Here is a 20,922-nt window from a genome sequence, read left to right on the forward strand (position 1 = left end):
CGCTGCTTGGCACGGATAGTGCAGCGGTTAATACTCAGAGCGTACGTACAGCTGATTCAAACCAGAAAGACCGTTGGTGGATGTGGTAAATATATTCATATCGTACAGCTGATTCAAACCAGAAAGACCGTTGGATGGAAAGATAAGTGAACACTATTTAGTATCCATTTAGAAACAAACATATATCAATTCAATTAGAAATCTACGAATAACTGAAACAATCACACATATTCAAAACCCAATCCGTCTGTCCTGGCGCCCTTGTTCTATCCCCCACATAAACAAGCAGTGACGTCATAGTGATTCAGAAATAGGGCAATTAAGAAACCTTTCAATTTGGGACAGATTTTTGATTGGTTACCCCCATAAGACACAAGGCATTATGGGGATGTGAAAGTAGAGAATAGAAATTTATCTTTTTTAGGCTAATGACAAAAAACCTCCAAGGAATCGGAAAGATAAAAATGAGTTTGGTTCTGAAGATGGTGGAGATGGATCAAAGTTGCTTTTGGTGGTCACCTCTCTTACGGTTGTTATTTGTTTGTATGAGTTTATAATTGTTTCTTTAATGTTTAATTTAATTGTCTAGTATATGCATTTTTTTTCAGTTTGTTTGTTTATTTAGCTTTTTTCTTGCTTGCCTGCTTGCCTGCTTGCCTGCTTGCCTGCTTGCCTGCTTGCCTGGTTTAGACTATTATATGCTAAAATTTTTTCCATATCATAATGGTTTGTTTTTGAAAGCTTTCCGTTTGTAGTTAAAAATTAAAAGCGATAAAAATGGATAATATAATTCTTTGGACATATTAGGAACACCGTCACAAAATTCATATAATAATAACAATAATAAGCTTTATTTATATAGCGTCTATATCATTAATTGTTCTATTTGCCTTACAATAATAAGAGAATATAATAAGTTAAAACATATAACAATAAAGACTAGTAGGAAAAAAATATATTCATAATAAAATAACTATTAAAATAAATAAATAAATAAAGCTATAAAAATATAAGTATGAACAAATATTTGTGAAAACTACATAAAAAAAGACTTGACTAAATAAGTATGTCTTCAAATTCTTTTTCAATTCCTTCAAAGATGTCCATAAAGTTATAGGTATATATAGGTTATATAGCAGCCGCATTGGATTTAAATCGGTATTGTGAGAAGTATAGGATAAGTAGAATATATTTGATGCGTTTTATATATTTACTGACTATCTTTTAGTGTGCGTGTTTTCAGATTAAATCACTGGCAATGACATATATCAACAGAAAGTCAGGTAATGTTATTTGATTATTTTACCCTATTTGAATCAATAATCTTGTTATCTAATTCTATTTATAAAACATATTCTACCGACAAGTTTAATAATTATCTATTTTATTATTTTAGAAATTCAAGAAAAAGCAATGAAGTATCAAGAAACTTACCACCAAGTGATCGTAGATTTGAAGGCTACTCTCAAGATGTAAGTAAAACAATAATGCGGTTTCTTTTTTTAACGATGCTGTTCATGCTGTTGTTTCTTTCATTGTTCCCGTTGTAGTGACTGTTAATTGTTGTTGTTGCTGTTGTTGTTCTGCTGCTCCCTGCTATTGCTGTTAGCTTATTATAACTTCATATTCATCTTACAGGGAACCCCTGGCGGGCAGTACCACAGCCAAGCTTGATTTGGACCTCATCCTTCACCTCCACTACACAAGTGAGTCTAGTCAGCTACATAGGCGTTGTTGCTTCAAGCTTTCTACGAAACAATAACCACACAAGAATGGATCACCGAATGGTTCAAGAACAACAATGCGTAGTGGTTGGTTAATTGAGTCAGGTTTTGGTCAGATCGTAACTTATATATTTCAATTATTAATTTCTTCATCGCTGGGGTAATTTAACAATCATTAGATACCACCTTTTAGCAATATAAAAAAAGAAATAGTTATAACATAGTTATAATAGATAGTAAAATAGGTATAATAATTATAATAACTTAGGTAAGTTTAGATGTGAAGATGTGCCGATGAAAGACGTCGTAAAAAGGGCAATGGCGCCCAATAGGTCACCTCAAAGCGAGCACAAGAGTTTGTTTCGAGGGATTTATTGCGGCTTCAAACCCGTAGTTTCGACAGGAACCAAATAAATTGTAGAAGCGGTTGCGCCGACATCGCCGTTGGCCAAACTGTGACTTAGAGAGAGGCGTAGCTTTGCAGCAAATGCCTCGCCGAAGAATGCCGCGCCGGTTGCCGGGCCTTGGGTTATATATTTAGAACATTAATTTCTTCATCCTCGGAGGTAATCAGTTTGACAATTACTAGATACCACATTTTAGTTATGTAAGAAAAAGAAATAATCATAACATAGTTATGATATTTATAGTAATTTAAGCATGTCTAGATATGAGACCATTTGAGAATGAAAACTTTGAGACAATGAGACCTCGGCCAGGAAGTATGAAACGACTGAAATGAATGAAAGTCAAATGCATGAGTAAAAAGAAATTCACGATTCCATGAAAGGGCTGAAAGGGAACAAAGCGAAATCAGCCATGAATACAAAGTGGCCTTGCTGGGGAAGGCAAAAGTAGTAAATATTTGCTGAAAAGACGTTTGTAAGAAAGGGCAATAGCGCCCAATAGGTCACCTCGAAGCGAGCACAAGAGTTTGTTTCGAGGGATTTATTGTGGCTTCAATCAAACCAGCAGTTTCAACAGGAACCAAATAAAGTTTAGAAGCGGTTGCGCCGACATCGCCGTTAGCCAAACTGGGACTTTCTGTTAGATCGTACGTTATATATTTCGATTATTAGTTTCTTCATCATCGGAGGTAAATTAACAATGACTAGATATAACGTTTTAGTAATGTAAGAAAAATAATAATTATAACATATAGTTATAACACTAATAGTAATTTAAGCAAGTCTAGAGATGAAGCAATGTGCGAAAGAAATTTTGAGACTATAAGGCCGCGTCCAGGAAGTATGAAACGACTGAAATGAATGAAAGTCAAATACATGAGTAAAAAGAAATTCACGATTCCATGAAAGGGCTGAAAGGGAACAAAGCGAAATCAGCCATGAATCCAAAGTGGCCTTGCTGGGAAAGGCAAAAGTAGTAAATATTTGCTGAAAAGACGTTTGTAAAAAAAGGGCAATGGCGCCCAATAGGTCACCTCGAAGCGAGCACAAGAGTTTGTTTCGAGGGATTTATTGCGGCTTCAAACCCGGAGTTACGACAGGAACCAAATAAATTGTAGAAGCGGTTGCGCCGACATCGCCGTTGGCCAAACTGTGACTTAGAGAGAGGCGTAGCTTTGCAGCAAATGCCTCGCCGAAGAATGCCGCGCCGGTTGCCGGGCCTTGGGTTATATATTTAGAACATTAATTTCTTCATCCTCGGAGGTAATCAGTTTGACAATTACTAGATACCACATTTTAGTTATGTAAGAAAAAGAAATAATCATAACATAGTTATGATATTTATAGTAATTTAAGCATGTCTAGATATGAGACCATTTGAGAATGAAAACTTTGAGACAATGAGGCCTCGGCCAGGAAGTATGAAACGACTGAAATGAATGAAAGTCAAATGCATGAGTAAAAAGAAATTCACGATTCCCATGAAAGGGCTGAAAGGGAACAAAGCGAAATCAGCCATGAATCCAAAGTGGCCTTGCTGGGGAAGGCAAAAGTAGTAAATATTTGCTGAAAAGACGTTTGTAAAAAAAGGGCAATGGCGCCCAATAGGTCACCTCGAAGCGAGCACAAGAGTTTGTTTCGAGGGATTTATTGCGGCTTCAAACCCGGAGTTACGACAGGAACCAAATAAATTGTAGAAGCGGTTGCGCCGACATCGCCGTTGGCCAAACTGTGACTTAGAGAGAGGCGTAGCTTTGCAGCAAATGCCTCGCCGAAGAATGCCGCGCCGGTTGCCGGGCCTTGGGTTATATATTTAGAACATTAATTTCTTCATCCTCGGAGGTAATCAGTTTGACAATTACTAGATACCACATTTTAGTTATGTAAGAAAAAGAAATAATCATAACATAGTTATGATATTTATAGTAATTTAAGCATGTCTAGATATGAGACCATTTGAGAATGAAAACTTTGAGACAATGAGGCCTCGGCCAGGAAGTATGAAACGACTGAAATGAATGAAAGTCAAATGCATGAGTAAAAAGAAATTCACGATTCCATGAAAGGGCTGAAAGGGAACAAAGCGAAATCAGCCATGAATCCAAAGTGGCCTTGCTGGGGAAGGCAAAAGTAGTAAATATTTGCTGAAAAGACGTTTGTAAAAAAAGGGCAATGGCGCCCAATAGGTCACTTCGAAGCGAGCACAAGAGTTTGTTTCGAGGGATTTATTGCGGCTTCAAACCCGGAGTTACGACAGGAACCAAATAAATTGTAGAAGCGGTTGCGCCGACATCGCCGTTGGCCAAACTGTGACTTAGAGAGAGGCGTAGCTTTGCAGCAAATGCCTCGCCGAAGAATGCCGCGCCGGTTGCCGGGCCTTGGGTTATATATTTAGAACATTAATTTCTTCATCCTCGGAGGTAATCAGTTTGACAATTACTAGATACCACATTTTAGTTATGTAAGAAAAAGAAATAATCATAACATAGTTATGATATTTATAGTAATTTAAGCATGTCTAGATATGAGACCATTTGAGAATGAAAACTTTGAGACAATGAGGCCTCGGCCAGGAAGTATGAAACGACTGAAATGAATGAAAGTCAAATGCATGAGTAAAAAGAAATTCACGATTCCATGAAAGGGCTGAAAGGGAACAAAGCGAAATCAGCCATGAATCCAAAGTGGCCTTGCTGGGGAAGGCAAAAGTAGTAAATATTTGCTGAAAAGGCGTTTGTAAGAAAGGGCAATAGCGCCCAATAGGTCACCTCGAAGCGAGCACAAGAGTTTGTTTCGAGGGATTTATTGTGGCTTCAATCAAACCAGCAGTTTCAACAGGAACCAAATAAAGTTTAGAAGCGGTTGCGCCGACATCGCCGTTAGCCAAACTGGGACTTTCTGTTAGATCGTAAGTTATATATTTCGATTATTAGTTTCTTCATCATCGGAGGTAAATTAACAATGACTAGATATAACGTTTTAGTAATGTAAGAAAAATAATAATTATAACATATAGTTATAACACTAATAGTAATTTAAGCAAGTCTAGAGATGAAGCAATGTGCGAAAGAAATGTTGAGACTATAAGGCCGCGTCCAGGAAGTATGAAACGACTGAAATGAATGAAAGTCAAATACATGAGTAAAAAGAAATTCACGATTCCATGAAAGGGCTGAAAGGGAACAAAGCGAAATCAGCCATGAATCCAAAGTGGCCTTGCTGGGGAAGGCAAAAGTAGTAAATATTTGCTGAAAAGACGTTTGTAAAAACAGGGCAATGGCGCCCAATAGGTCACTTCGAAGCGAGCACAAGAGTTTGTTTCGAGGGATTTATTGCGGCTTCAAACCAGGAGTTTAACAAGGAACCAAATAAAGTTAAGAAGCGGTTGCGCCGACATCACCGTTGGTTAAACTGTGACTTTCTGTCGTTGAGAGGCCTAGCTTTGCAGCGAATGCCTCGCCGAAGGACGCCGCCCCGGTTGCTGGGCCTTGGGGATAGTATACGCCTTTCTTTCGGGCATGCTGTCGCTGCGTTCAGGCAGACGTCGTGAAAGACGTGGCAAAGAGTAAAAAGAAATTCACGATTCCATGAAAGGGCTGAAAGGGAACAAAGCGAAATCAGCCATGAATCCAAAGTGGCCTTGCTGGGGGAGGCATAAGTAGTAAATATTTGCTGAAAAGACGTTTGTAAAAACAGGGCAATGGCGCCCAATAGGTCACTTCGAAGCGAGCACAAGAGTTTGTTTCGAGGGATTTATTGCGGCTTCAAACCCGGAGTTTCGACAGGAATCAAATAAATTGTAGAAGCGGTTGCGCCGACATCGCCGTTGGCTAAACTGTGACTTTCTGTCGTTGAGAGGCCTAGCTTTGCAGCGAATGCCTCGCCGAAGGACGCCGCCCCGGTTGCTGGGCCTTGGGGATAGTATACGCCTTTCTTTCGGGCATGCTGTCGCTGCGTTCAGGCAGACGTCGTGAAAGACGTGGCAAAGAGTAAAAAGAAATTCACGATTCCATGAAAGAGCTGAAAGGGAACAAAGCGAAATCAGCCATGAATCCAAAGTGGCCTTGCTGGGGAAGGCATAAGTAGTAAATATTTGCTGAAAAGACGTTTGTAAAAAAGGGCAATGGCGCCCAATAGGTCACCTCGAAGCGAGCACAAGAGTTTGTTTCGAGGGATTTATTATGGCTTCAATCAAACCAGGAGTTTCAACAGGAGCCAAATAAAGTTAAGAAGCGGTTGCGCCGACTTCGCCGTTAGCCAAACTGGGACTTTCTGTCGGATCGTAAGTTATATATTTCGATTATTAGTTTCTTCATCATCGGAGGTAAATTAACAATGACTAGATATAACGTTTTAGTAATGTAAGAAAAATAATAATTATAACATATAGTTATAATAGTAATACTAATTTAAGGAAGTCTAGAGATGAAGCAATGTGCGAAAGAAATTTTGAGACTATAAGGCCGCGGCCAGGAAGTATGAAACGACTGAAATGAATGAAAGTCAAATACATGAGTAAAAAGAAATTCACGATCCCATGAAAGGGCTGAAAGGGAACAAAGCGAAATCAGCCATGAATCCAAAGTGGCCTTGCTGGGAAAGGCAAAAGTAGTAAATATTTGCTGAAAAGACGTTTGTAAAAACAGGGCAATGGCGCCCAATAGGTCACTTCGAAGCGAGCACAAGAGGTTGTTTCGAGGGATTTATTGCGGCTTCAAACCCGGAGTTACGACAGGAACCAAATAAATTGTAGAAGCGGTTGCGCCGACATCGCCGTTGGCCAAACTGTGACTTAGAGAGAGGCGTAGCTTTGCAGCAAATGCCTCGCCGAAGAATGCCGCGCCGGTTGCCGGGCCTTGGGTTATATATTTAGAACATTAATTTCTTCATCCTCGGAGGTAATCAGTTTGACAATTACTAGATACCACATTTTAGTTATGTAAGAAAAAGAAATAATCATAACATAGTTATGATATTTATAGTAATTTAAGCATGTCTAGATATGAGACCATTTGAGAATGAAAACTTTGAGACAATGAGGCCTCGGCCAGGAAGTATGAAACGACTGAAATGAATGAAAGTCAAATGCATGAGTAAAAAGAAATTCACGATTCCATGAAAGGGCTGAAAGGGAACAAAGCGAAATCAGCCATGAATCCAAAGTGGCCTTGCTGGGGAAGGCAAAAGTAGTAAATATTTGCTGAAAAGACGTTTGTAAAAAAAGGGCAATGGCGCCCAATAGGTCACTTCGAAGCGAGCACAAGAGTTTGTTTCGAGGGATTTATTGCGGCTTCAAACCCGGAGTTACGACAGGAACCAAATAAATTGTAGAAGCGGTTGCGCCGACATCGCCGTTGGCCAAACTGTGACTTAGAGAGAGGCGTAGCTTTGCAGCAAATGCCTCGCCGAAGAATGCCGCGCCGGTTGCCGGGCCTTGGGTTATATATTTAGAACATTAATTTCTTCATCCTCGGAGGTAATCAGTTTGACAATTACTAGATACCACATTTTAGTTATGTAAGAAAAAGAAATAATCATAACATAGTTATGATATTTATAGTAATTTAAGCATGTCTAGATATGAGACCATTTGAGAATGAAAACTTTGAGACAATGAGGCCTCGGCCAGGAAGTATGAAACGACTGAAATGAATGAAAGTCAAATGCATGAGTAAAAAGAAATTCACGATTCCATGAAAGGGCTGAAAGGGAACAAAGCGAAATCAGCCATGAATACAAAGTGGCCTTGCTGGGGAAGGCATAAGTAGTAAATATTTGCTGAAAAGACGTTTGTAAGAAAGGGCAATAGCGCCCAATAGGTCACCTCGAAGCGAGCACAAGAGTTTGTTTCGAGGGATTTATTGTGGCTTCAATCAAACCAGGAGTTTCAACAGGAACCAAATAAAGTTTAGAAGCGGTTGCGCCGACATCGCCGTTAGCCAAACTGGGACTTTCTGTTAGATCGTAAGTTATATATTTCGATTATTAGTTTCTTCATCATCGGAGGTAAATTAACAATGACTAGATATAACGTTTTAGTAATGTAAGAAAAATAATAATTATAACATATAGTTATAACACTAATAGTAATTTAAGCAAGTCTAGAGATGAAGCAATGTGCGAAAGAAATTTTGAGACTATAAGGCCGCGTCCAGGAAGTATGAAACGACTGAAATGAATGAAAGTCAAACACATGAGTAAAAAGAAATTCACGATTCCATGAAAGGGCTGAAAGGGAACAAAGCGAAATCAGCCATGAATCCAAAGTGGCCTTGCTGGGAAAGGCAAAAGTAGTAAATATTTGCTGAAAAGACGTTTGTAAAAAAAGGGCAATGGCGCCCAATAGGTCACCTCGAAGCGAGCACAAGAGGTTGTTTCGAGGGATTTATTGCGGCTTCAAACCCGGAGTTTCGACAGGAACCAAATAAATTGTAGAAGCGGTTGCGCCGACATCGCCGTTGGCCAAACTGTGACTTAGAGAGAGGCGTAGCTTTGCAGCAAATGCCTCGCCGAAGAATGCCGCGCCGGTTGCCGGGCCTTGGGTTATATATTTAGAACATTAATTTCTTCATCCTCGGAGGTAATCAGTTTGACAATTACTAGATACCACATTTTAGTTATGTAAGAAAAAGAAATAATCATAACATAGTTATGATATTTATAGTAATTTAAGCATGTCTAGATATGAGACCATTTGAGAATGAAAACTTTGAGACAATGAGGCCTCGGCCAGGAAGTATGAAACGACTGAAATGAATGAAAGTCAAATGCATGAGTAAAAAGAAATTCACGATTCCATGAAAGGGCTGAAAGGGAACAAAGCGAAATCAGCCATGAATCCAAAGTGGCCTTGCTGGGGAAGGCAAAAGTAGTAAATATTTGCTGAAAAGACGTTTGTAAAAAAAGGGCAATGGCGCCCAATAGGTCACTTCGAAGCGAGCACAAGAGTTTGTTTCGAGGGATTTATTGCGGCTTCAAACCAGGAGTTTCAACATGAACCAAATAAAATTAAGAAGCGGTTGCGCCGACATCGCCGTTGGCTAAACTGTGACTTTCTGTCGTTGAGAGGCCTAGCTTTGCAGCGAATGCCTCGGCGAAGGACGCCGCCCCGGTTGCTGGGCCTTGGGGATAGTATATGCCTTTCTTTCGGGCATGCTGTCGCTGCGTTCAGGGAGACGTCGTGAAAGACGTGGCAAAGAAGGTTAGCCACTACGGCAGTTAGGCACGAAGGCAATTAGGCAATGAAGGAAGGAAACATGTAGGGAATAATCAAGGATGGAATAACCAAGGTGGGAAGAAGCCATGGAAAAAAGAAACCAAGGAGAGAAGAAACCAAGGAATCAAGGAATCATGAAGGCGAGGAATCTACAAAGCAAGGAACCAAGGAACCAAATGACCAAGGAGGCATTCGAGAAGTAAGTCTATCATTTTTTCCTTGTACCTATTTTCGACCAGTATCTTCATCTTTCGTTAACCCTCGGAACATTATTCTTTTAAACCTTCAAGACATATATTTTGTCATGAAAATATTCATCATTGTTCTACAATACATAGAGTCCAAATGGGCGTTTTTAGGGTCAAGCTTGTTTCACAACATTAACCATACAAGAACATGTTTTGGTCAGATCGTAAGTTATTCATTTTAATCGTTGATTTCTTCATCGTCGGAGTAATTTAAGTTTTAGTAATGAAGTTCGTTTAAGTAAGTTAAGTTAATAACTACAACGCATTTTGCTATTTTTTGAATTCGGTAAACCTTGTTTTATTATTCTAATTTTTATCTTTGTACTTCTTTGTACTTCTATGTACTTCTTTTTTGTTTCTTACCACATGTAACTAAAACTGTAACGTCCATATTCGATCCACAAGATACTTAGTGAACTGCGATTTTTTCCAATCCCCATAATGAAACCTCAGCACGACATTAACAAACTTTAACTGAGTAGCAAATATATTTTCTAGCGTATTCGATGGATACGATGTCTATTGAAATGTTATTTATCTGCGCATTGTAAATGAGAAAGTGTAGTATCTTTCAAAAACGTTTTCGATGGATACGATGTATATTTAACCGTTATTTATTGCGAACGATATAAATGAAAAAGTGTACACTATTGCCAAGGCATATTCGAAAGATATATTACAAAAATATGTCGTATTGTTATTCAATAACTGTGCAATATAAAATTGAAGACGTTTACAGTCTTATTTTAACATATTCGAAAGATACGATGTATAATAAACGGTTCTTTAAGAGGAAATGGTATCATGAAATGTACAGCATATTCGACCGATTCGATGTACTTCTTTTTATTTTCGTTTTTTTTTTGTTGTTGTTGTTGTTGTTGTTTCGCACGGCATGTAACTTAAGTTGTAAGGTCAATATTCGATCCAAAAGATACTTAGTGAACTGCGATTTTTTCAATTTCCCAATTTTGAAACCTGCGCACGACATTAACAAACTATAACTGAGTTACAAATATATGTATGAGGATATTCGTAGGATACGACGATTTAGTTGCGCATTGTAAATAAGGAGGTGCAGTTTCTTTCAACAATGTATTCGATGGATAAGATGTATATTTATCTGCTATTTATTGCGAATGATTTAAATGAAGAAGAGTACACTCCTGCCAAGGCATATTCGAAAGATGTATTCGAAAAAGATAATGAACTGTTATTCAGTAATTGTGTATTATATAAATGAAGAGGCTTAACGTCTTATTGAAGCATATTCCAAGGATACGATGTATATTAAACTGTTTTTAAGATGGACATGGTATTATGATTTGCTACAGCATATTCGACCCATTCGATGTACTACTTTTTGTTTTGTTTCGCACGACACGTAACTAAAACTGTAACGTCCATATTCGATCCACAAGATACTTGGTAAACTGCGATATTCTCCATTCCCCATTATGAAACCTGCGCACGACATTAACAAACTTTAACTTAGTTACAAATACATGTATTAGCATATTCGAAGGATACGATGCATATTGAAGTGTTATTTAGTTGCGCATTGTAAATAAGAAGGGGTAGCATCTTTCAACAATGTTTTCGATAGATACGATGTATATTATGTTATTTAATTGTGCATGGAATATATGGAGATCTGTACATTTTTGCAATACATCTTCTGATGGTCGCGATGTAAGCTGTTTTGTTCTGGCATATTCGAAAAAATAGATATTGAACTCTTATTTAGTTGTGCAGGATTTATATGAAGAAGTGTACTGTCTTGCGCATATTCGATGGCTACGAAGTATACTGAGCCTTAGTTTCTTGCGAATGATATAAATGAAGAAGGGGACCGTCTTGCAACTGCATATTATTGAATGTTATTTAATTGCGCATTACAAATGAAGAAGTGTAGTATCTTTCAGCAGCTTGGTATTCGATGGATATATATCGCAATGTAATTTAATTGCGGATGATATAAACGACGAGGTTGCACGGTCTTCCAACAGCATATGCGATTGTTACGATGTATATAGAACTTCTATTAAATTGCGATTATAAATGAAGGAGTGTACTTTTTTTGCAATAACATATTGTAATGGTCACGATGCATACTGTTTTGTACTGGTATATTCGAAGGACATTGTATTTTTAGTTGCGCATTACGAATGAAGAAATGTACTCTGTTGTGGTAGCACATTCGAAGAATACGATGTATACCGACATCTTATTTACTTGGGCATGGTATCAATGAATAACCGTATTATAATGTGATTTAAAATTTTCACATTTTATAAGAGGGGTATAGAAAATAAATCCATTTGGTATGTTTTGCCTTTGGTACTGTCTTTGCGCATATTCGATGGCTACGATGTATACTGAGCCTTAATTTCTTGCGAATGATATAAATAATAATAAATAATCTTTATTGAGGTTATCGCTGTCACCATAAGGTGATTTACAAGAGAGACCTCTAAAATAAATATATAACAAAAAAGAAAAATGAAGACTAAAATATAAATATATAAAAAATAACAAAAATGTAAATTTACAAATAATGACAATGTTAGAATGCAGACACTAAATGTGTGCAACACAGAAGCTAGGCATATTACCACTGAACTTTACAGTGCTCAGTAGCAATAGAGCAGAGAAATGAAGAAGGGGAGCGTCTTGCAACTGCATATTATTTAATGTTATTTAATTGCGCATTATAAATGAAGAAGTGTAGTATCTTTCAACAGCGTGGTATTCGATGGATACTACATATATCGTAATGTAATTTAATTGCGGATGATATAAACGACTAGGTTGCACGGTCTTCCAACAGCATGTGCGATTGTTACGATGTATATAGAACTTCTATTTATAGCGAATACATAAATGAAGGAGTGTACTTTTTTTGCAATAACATATTGTGATGGTCACGATGCATACTGTTTTGTACTGGTATATTCCAAGGATACGATGGACATTGTATTTTTAGTTGCGCATTGCGAATGAAGAAATGTACTCTCTTGTGCTAGCACATTCGAAGGATGCGATGTATAACGAAATGTTATTTACTTGGGCATGGTATCAATGAATAACCGTATTATAATATGATTAAGGATTTTCACATTTTATAAGAGGGGTATAAAAGAAGAAATGCCTTTGGTGTGTTTTGCCTTTGGTACTGTCTTGCGCATATTCGATGGCTACGATGTATACTGAGCCTTAATTTCTTGCGAATGATATAAATGAAGAAGGGGAGCGTCTTGCAACTGCATATTATTTAATGTTATTTAATTGCGCATTATAAATGAAGAAGTGTAGTATCTTTCAACAGCGTGGTATTCGATGGATATATATCGCAATGTAATTTAATTGCGGATGATATAAACGACGAGGTTGCACGGTCTTGCAACAGCATATGCGATTGTTACGATGTATATAGAACTTCTATTAAATTGCGATTATAAATGAAGGAGTGTACTTTTTTTGCAATAACATATTGTAATGGTCACGATGCATACTGTTTTGTACTGGTATATTCCAAGGATACGATGGACATTGTATTTTTAGTTGCGCATTGCGAATGAAGAAATGTACTCTGTTGTGGTAGCACATTCGAAGAATACGATGTATACCGACATCTTATTTACTTGGGCATGGTATCAATGAATAACCGTATTATAATGTGATTTAAAATTTTCACATTTTATAAGAGGGGTATAGAAAATAAATCCATTTGGTATGTTTTGCCTTTGGTACTGTCTTTGCGCATATTCGATGGCTACGATGTATACTGAGCCTTAATTTCTTGCGAATGATATAAATAATAATAAATAATCTTTATTGAGGTTATCGCTGTCACCATAAGGTGATTTACAAGAGAGACCTCTAAAATAAATATATAACAAAAAAGAAAAATGAAGACTAAAATATAAATATATAAAAAATAACAAAAATGTAAATTTACAAATAATGACAATGTTAGAATGCAGACACTAAATGTGTGCAACACAGAAGCTAGGCATATTACCACTGAACTTTACAGTGCTCAGTAGCAATAGAGCAGAGAAATGAAGAAGGGGAGCGTCTTGCAACTGCATATTATTTAATGTTATTTAATTGCGCATTATAAATGAAGAAGTGTAGTATCTTTCAACAGCGTGGTATTCGATGGATACTACATATATCGTAATGTAATTTAATTGCGGATGATATAAACGACGAGGTTGCACGGTCTTGCAACAGCATATGCGATTGTTACGATGTATATAGAACTTCTATTAAATTGCGATTATAAATGAAGGAGTGTACTTTTTTTGCAATAACATATTGTAATGGTCACGATGCATACTGTTTTGTACTGGTATATTCCAAGGATACGATGGACATTGTACTTTTAGTTGCGCATTGCGAATGAAGAAATGTACTCTCTTGTGCTAGCACATTCGAAGGATGCGATGTATAACGAAATGTTATTTACTTGGGCATGGTATCAATGAATAACTGTATTATGTGATTTAGAATTTTCACATTTTAGAAGAGGGGTATAAGAAATTAAATGCCTTTGGTATGTTTAGCTTTATGATTATTAAATGCAAAGTTACTTCGCAGTTTTTTGGAACAATTTATAATTTTTTTATTTTGAATTTCAACACTTATTTTCAATTTGGACAAATTGAGCAGGTTCGAGAGAATGGACTGGAAAAATGGAAGAAATAGAATATGATAGATGCGTTTCGCGTTTTTACTGACTATCTTTAAGTGTGTGTTTTTCAGAATAAAGCCTTGCCAATGATAGTTATCAACAAAAACGTTAGGTACTGCTCTTTGATTAATTTATTCTTGTTTGAAATTCATCAAGACTCATCTATCTTACCCATAGCTTAAAGTATATATTTTATCATTTTATAAGTCAAGAAAAACTAACCAGTGAAGTGTCAGCCAAGCACTACAAAGTAACCATAGATTTGAAGCCTTATTCTGAAGATGTAAGTAAACAATAATGCTGTTTCTGATTTTTAGAATGTTGCTTTTATCATTGTTACTGCTGCTGTTGTTGTTGTCATACTATATATGACACGAATAAAATAATAGTTTCATTCTATCCATTGTAATAATAACATCATATTCATCTCACAGGGAACCCCTGGACAGTACCACAGCCAAGCTAGATGCATGTGTGTCTCGGTTTAATGTGCATTCCTTTTAAATGTCTGTTTCAGTTTAATTTCTGTTTCTGTTCCACATGCGTATCTATTTTGTGTGTGGTTTGCCTATCAGTCGGTTTTTTCTGTCTTTGTGTAAGTGGCGTGCCCGCTACAAAGAACGGTAGCCTCCACGTGGCATAGCGGGGAAGTAATTGCCAGGGTAACCTACCAGTAAGATCGATTGAAATTGGCTGTTTCATAATACTCCAAAATTCATACAAGATTGAAGAAGGATTTAAATAAAAACCTAAAACTATTGTGGTTTAATATTGATTTACTGGTATGGTATTCATGACCATTATTACGAATAACCGTTCAACTATATTTAATATTTACTAGCACTCTCGTAGATCTTAAATAAGATATTTCATAGATTTGAGATATTTAAATTTTTATATATTGATGTTAATATGGATTTTATTGATAACTGTTATATTTTCTTTTTTTATTATTACTTTGTGTCCTCAATTAGTATATTTCATGCTAAAGTGTATTGACACGTGAATAAAGATTATTATTATTATTAATAAAAGATATATATTTACCTGATATTTTGTTGCGCACAAACTGTTTATAAGACTACACGGTCTTGTCTTTTAAATGTGCACGGCAAGGTCCATCCACTGTGCTCTTCAGATCACATTGAAATATTCATGCTGAAATATTGTAGGTACTTATCTTAAATCACATTTATTCATAATTCAAATGCATCAATATTACAATAATATTAATTATTATACTTAGGATGATACAAAAACAATAAGCAATGCAGTAACCGAAAAAAGCAAAACTCTCTAGTGTATTCTGATGGTCTCTCTACCTTTACTTCATTCACTTTCATGAGGGTTCTCGAAAAACTTGTAAGGGACAGGTGAATTAGGGTTAGGGCTAGGGTTAGAGGGAGAGGGGGAGGGGGAGGGGGTGGACTGGTGCAAATGGGGGAGGGTCATTATTTTTCATGCAGGCTAAAAGGGAGGGACAGAAAGAATTGTGCAAGTCTTAAGGGGAGGGCCAAAGCTTTTTGTGCATAAATATGGCGAAAAGAAATGTAAAAAAAAGAATTATGCTGTCACTGCATGAAGCTGATCGGTGCGTTAAGAGCTATCTAGAACACTTAAAATTGCTTAAACAGAATAAAGAAAAAAGAAAGGAAGACAAAACTGAAAAGAAATCTGCAGAGGCAAGAAAAAAGTATGAACACTACAACTGGATTGCGATGCTTGATGATGGCTCTTTAAGAAAACAAACTGTAGCTGTCCTAGATAAGCATTTTAAAGTTACATCAACTGCAGTGCCGTGGTGAAAGCAAAATAGACGGGACAACTACAGAGCCTGGCAGTGACACTGACACTGATGGGAGTGCAGAATCTGGATTATCTTCTGATGAGGATTGCGAGGAAGAACAAATATTGGCTGAACTTTGTTCAGATACAGATGATACAGAAGAGTTTGATAGTAGAATGGCAACTACTGTCACTCAGTGACAAGAAGATTGGAAAGACGAGCAACTCGTTTACTGCTATATTAAAAACAAGGCCATCTATGGCAAGGCAATGGTAGCAATATTTAATACACAAATAAAATATTTCATTTACGAATACAAAATTTAAATCATGGCTTAATTATTTAAAACTGTAAAAAATATACTTAATTTAAACTTTAATCTTTTTATTTATTCCTTTTTTCATTTTCTGAAGTTTAAAATTTTTATTTAATTCTAACAGATTTTTATTAAAACTTCATGAATATCTTTAAAATTAAAATTATGCATTAAATCTTTACATTTTCATTTAATATTCTTCGGAGGGGCTCGGCCAAATCCGTCTGGGAACGAGATTCCAATGCTAACAGCAAAACTGGCTACCATGGGTGACAGCGTAAACAGAAGCGAAGAGAGGGAAAAGGTCGGAGAAAAACTCTTTTCCTCTCTTCGCTTCATTGACGCCATTGGTAGATGTACATTTACCAAATTACAAGCACGCCCTCTCTTCGAGGCTTAAGTGCTCGGGTAGGTCAGGATCAAAGTTAGTGTTCTAATTTACAGACCCCTCTTTTAAATGCATGAACATTTGGGGCTGTGACTAATTCAGCGGGTTGATTGTTTCATTGATTTATTGTCCATGGTAGAAAGCTGTATAGTATATATCTTTTTTTCTCGAGAGGAATTTTAAAGGATCTGTTGTGATTAATTCTCTAAGTTTCTTGTCAAGGGTATATCAGTTCATTACAGAGATCTAAATCAACTAAGTTGTTTATAATAAAAAAAATTATTTTGTACAGTTGTTTATAATTAAAAAAAAAAAAAATTTTGTACAGCATAACTAATCACTGGTCAGCTCTGCGCTGCTTAAGACTACACAAACCAAGCTCTTCCAACATCGCGGTGACACTTGCTTCGCAGCTGTAGTTGTTGCAATCAAATGTGGCTGCTCTTCTATGAACCATTTCGATCTTATTTTGGTTCACTTGGGTAAAAGGGTCCCACACAGTAGACACATACTCATTTTGAGGACGAAAAAGGGTATTGTATGCGTTAGCTTTGATGAGTTTTTGGTGAATTTGCAAGTTTCATCTCGGAAAGCCTGTGGATGAATTTGCTTTCTGGAATACAGAGCATATATGTTCATTGCAAGAGAGCTTATGATGTACAGTGACACCAAGGTGCTTAACTGCATCTTTTTCCTTAAGGGTCTGGTTGTGTAGGACATAATCATAGATTAGAGGCTTCCTATGCCGTGTGACTCAAAGCACATTAATTGTGAGGGTGGAAAGACATCTGTGACTTATTTTCCCATTCTTCAAGAAGTTTAAGATCTTTCTGTATGGTGGCAGCATCGGTTTCAATAGTCACAGTCATATACACAATATTATCATCCGCAAATACAAGGGCAGATCCAGGGAAGAGGGGGGGGGGGGGGGCAAAGGGGGGCTGAAGCCTCCCCCCCTTCAGCAGAAAAAAACCCGATGCTTTTGTTTTCCATTGTGTTTACCGAAGAAACTGAATTAGCCCCCCCTCCCCTAAAATTTTGGCTGGATCCGCCTTTGAAATAGTCGAACTTTGGACTGTAGTTTAGCTGGAAGATCGTTGATATATATAGAAAATAGTATCGGTCATTAAAAATAATATCAGTCAGGTATGGTAGCCATTTTTGCTGTTAGCATTAGAATGTCGTACCCAGACAGATTTGGCCGAGCCCGTCCCAGGAATATTAAATGAAAATGTAAAGATATTTATGAAGTTTAATTAAAAATCTGTTAGAATTAAATGAAAATTTTAAACTTCAGAAAATGAAAAAAGGAATAAATAAAAAGATTAAAGTTTAGATGAAATATATATTTTTCGCTTTTAAATAATTAAGCCATGATTTAAATATTGTATTCGTGGATGAAATATGTTATTTGTGTATTAAATATTGCTACCATTGGCTTGTCATAGTCATCCTAAATAATAAGTTGTGGGGGAGGGGAGGGCCAGAAAAAATTGTGCAAGTATTTAGGGGAGGGCCAAATTTTGTTATATCTAAGGAAAGAGAGGGCCACCAAAAAACACTACAAAATTCCTAAGACCTAAACAGATCCATCAAATTACATTAAAGATCGTATCTAAATAGCTTTGTTCCGAGGTATACTCACTAATGAAGTGCAAGATATAATAGATGTAGATGCGAAAGAGTCATCAATTGGGATTCCAATTCATTGTATCAAAATATTTTCAAAGTAAATGAGTAATGAATTAGGGTTAGGGCCATTTAACTAGCTTGAATTATGGAACTTATCACTTGTACAAGGAATTGTAGCATAGTCTTTGAAAGGTAACACCAGTTCCTAAAGAAGTAGATACCTCCGACCCTACTAACTATAGACCGATATCTATTATGTCAACATTCTCAAAAATATTTGAGAAACTAGTTTATCAGCAACTATTAGGTTATATTGAAAAAGATAAAATTTTGAATGAATTTCAATTCTGACTCATAAAAAAAAAGCAGATGCACAGAACAATGTATTATTGAAATAAGGGGAAAGTTTAAAAAATCTATAAATAGCAACATGAATACTTGTGTATGAAGGCCCATCGTTCTCATAGAAAAATAATGACAACAAGGAAAGAAAAATTCAAAGTAAAGAAAAAAAACTTTGAAAAATATAAATAAAATGAAAGATGAAAATAAAATAAAAAATAAAAAAATTAATTTGATTTAATGAAAATGAAATTAAAAATGGAAATAAAATGAAAAATATAAATATAGAAGAAGAAAAAAAAAGAAAAAGAAAATAGAATAAAATTGAGGTTAAAAAGAAAATTCATGCAATCAGTGATGTTTTCACCAGACGCCACTTTTATTTGGTCAGTGAACTGCTGCTCTTGCATACCGCTGTCTATGAGAACACAGGACCGACCGACAAGATTGAATGTCACGCATGATTTCAATAAGAGAACACTGGGTAAGTAAAGAAAAAGAACTTGGAAAAATAAAAATAAAATGAAAAATGAAATGAAAAATGAAAATAAAATGAAAAATAAAAAAAATAATTTGATTTAATTAAAATGAAATTAAAAATGAAAATAAAATGAAAAATATAAATATAGAAAAAAATAAAAAATAAAATAAAATAAAATAAAAATAAATAAAATTGAGGTTAAAAAAAATTAAATTAAATTAAAAATAGAAATTAAAATAGAAATAAAAATAAAATAAAAATAAGATAAGAAAGGAAATAAAAAAAAAAAGAAAGAAAGAAAGAAAGAAAAAGCAAGCATTAGTATTTGTATTTGATTTGGATTTTGCAATGAGAACGATGGGCCAGCGCATGGCCCAGTGTTGTCATAGTGAAATCATCCGTGAAATTCAATCTTGTGGGTGGGCCCAGCGTTCTCATAGGCAGCGGTATGCGAGAGCAGCGGTTCACTGACCAAATCAAAGTGGCGTCTGGTGTAAACATCACTGATTGCCTTACTTTTTTTTTCAACCTCAATTTAATTTAATGGTATCCTTCATTTCATTCTTAATTTTATTTATATTTTTCAAAGTTATATTTTTTTTACTTTGAATTTTTCTTTCATGTTGTTGTCATAATTTTTGTATGAGAACGATGGGCCAGCATACAGGGGTTAATATGAATGTAAATCTGAAGGCAGTGGTTTAGGACATCAATGTAATATGCAAACATGAGAACCCTTAAGTAGTGCATTGAATTAGCTGAAGCACTTAGCAATATAAGAAACTTAATATAAGAATAGATAATTAGAACTATTTAGTAGTATTTAGTACTATTTAGTTATTAGTGTTTGAGGGCTTAATGGTTTGCACTTAACCAACAACCCTATGTTGCTATTGATAGTAAGAATGATAAAATAGTTCGATAATAAATGTATAATTTTGTAAAAATAATATAAGTATATGTTTTTTGTATATGTTCACATTCAAGTGATTGAATTGAAAAGGTGCTCATAAGAATTAAAACATGAAATGAGTAGTGGCTAAGACAAAAACTTAGAGTTAACTTAGGCTGTAGGCATTGAAAAATAGCAATATATAATGCAAAAAGTAAGCGTAAACATTGTAATGGAGGTGAAGTAATATAAATATAACAATGGTAAAGTAATTAAGAGTAGAAAGAGTGAAAGTGTGCAACTGCTGAAGCATGGAAAGCCAACAAAAGAGTGTAAAGTGTTGGAGACTTTGAGTGTTTGCAGTCTAGCAAGACTGAAAAACAATAAAGTAAGCTTACCTGGGTCGTAGAGGAGGGTGTATTGGAAGGACGTAAGCAGGAGAAGAAGTGTGGTAAACAAGATGGCGTACAGTATTGGAGATTTGCATATAGGCCGCGTATAATGAGAGGGTTGGTATCGAGCTCGTGCGTTCGCTGTTCAGTCGCTCGTCGCTGGTGGGTAGAAGAAGAAAGGGGAAGGGAATTGTAGATGAGCCAGTAGGTGCCCGAAGGCATCATTAAGCCTAATGAGGGCAGCAATGTAGCTGTGCACGAAGAAGTGTGTAGAGGGGCTTGCATGGTGAGCAATAGGGAGGGTTTTTTTGGCCATCAATAGGGAGAAAAAGGCGATTTTAGTGAGTTAAGTTTTGGTTGCTACCATGCAGGGCCAGACCTGGTGGCTTGACTGTTTGG

The 20,922-nt window shown here is 36.1% G+C and overlaps 1 protein-coding gene across 2 annotated transcripts in view; it reads right to left on the reverse strand.

Moving 5' to 3' along the window:
• The window catches only part of LOC116301975 (uncharacterized), a 41,982-nt gene extending 21,156 nt beyond the window's left edge, over nt 1–20,826 (reverse strand). For both annotated transcript variants that reach the window (XM_089037459.1, XM_089037458.1), the window contains exons 1-3: nt 20,530–20,826; nt 15,342–15,452; nt 1,435–1,748 (exon numbers count right to left, since the gene is read on the reverse strand). The gene's annotated coding sequence lies outside the window, so the exon portion shown is untranslated. The remainder of the gene's footprint in view (nt 1–1,434; nt 1,749–15,341; nt 15,453–20,529) is intronic.
• Between the last annotated feature and the right edge of the window lie 96 nt (nt 20,827–20,922).

This window comes from Actinia tenebrosa, unplaced genomic scaffold (genome assembly GCF_029948245.1).
Source record: "Actinia tenebrosa isolate PJP-AT-01 unplaced genomic scaffold, QUT_ActTen_1.0 PGA_scaffold5__44_contigs__length_20552954, whole genome shotgun sequence".
Classification (NCBI taxonomy): Eukaryota; Metazoa; Cnidaria; class Anthozoa; order Actiniaria; family Actiniidae; genus Actinia; species Actinia tenebrosa.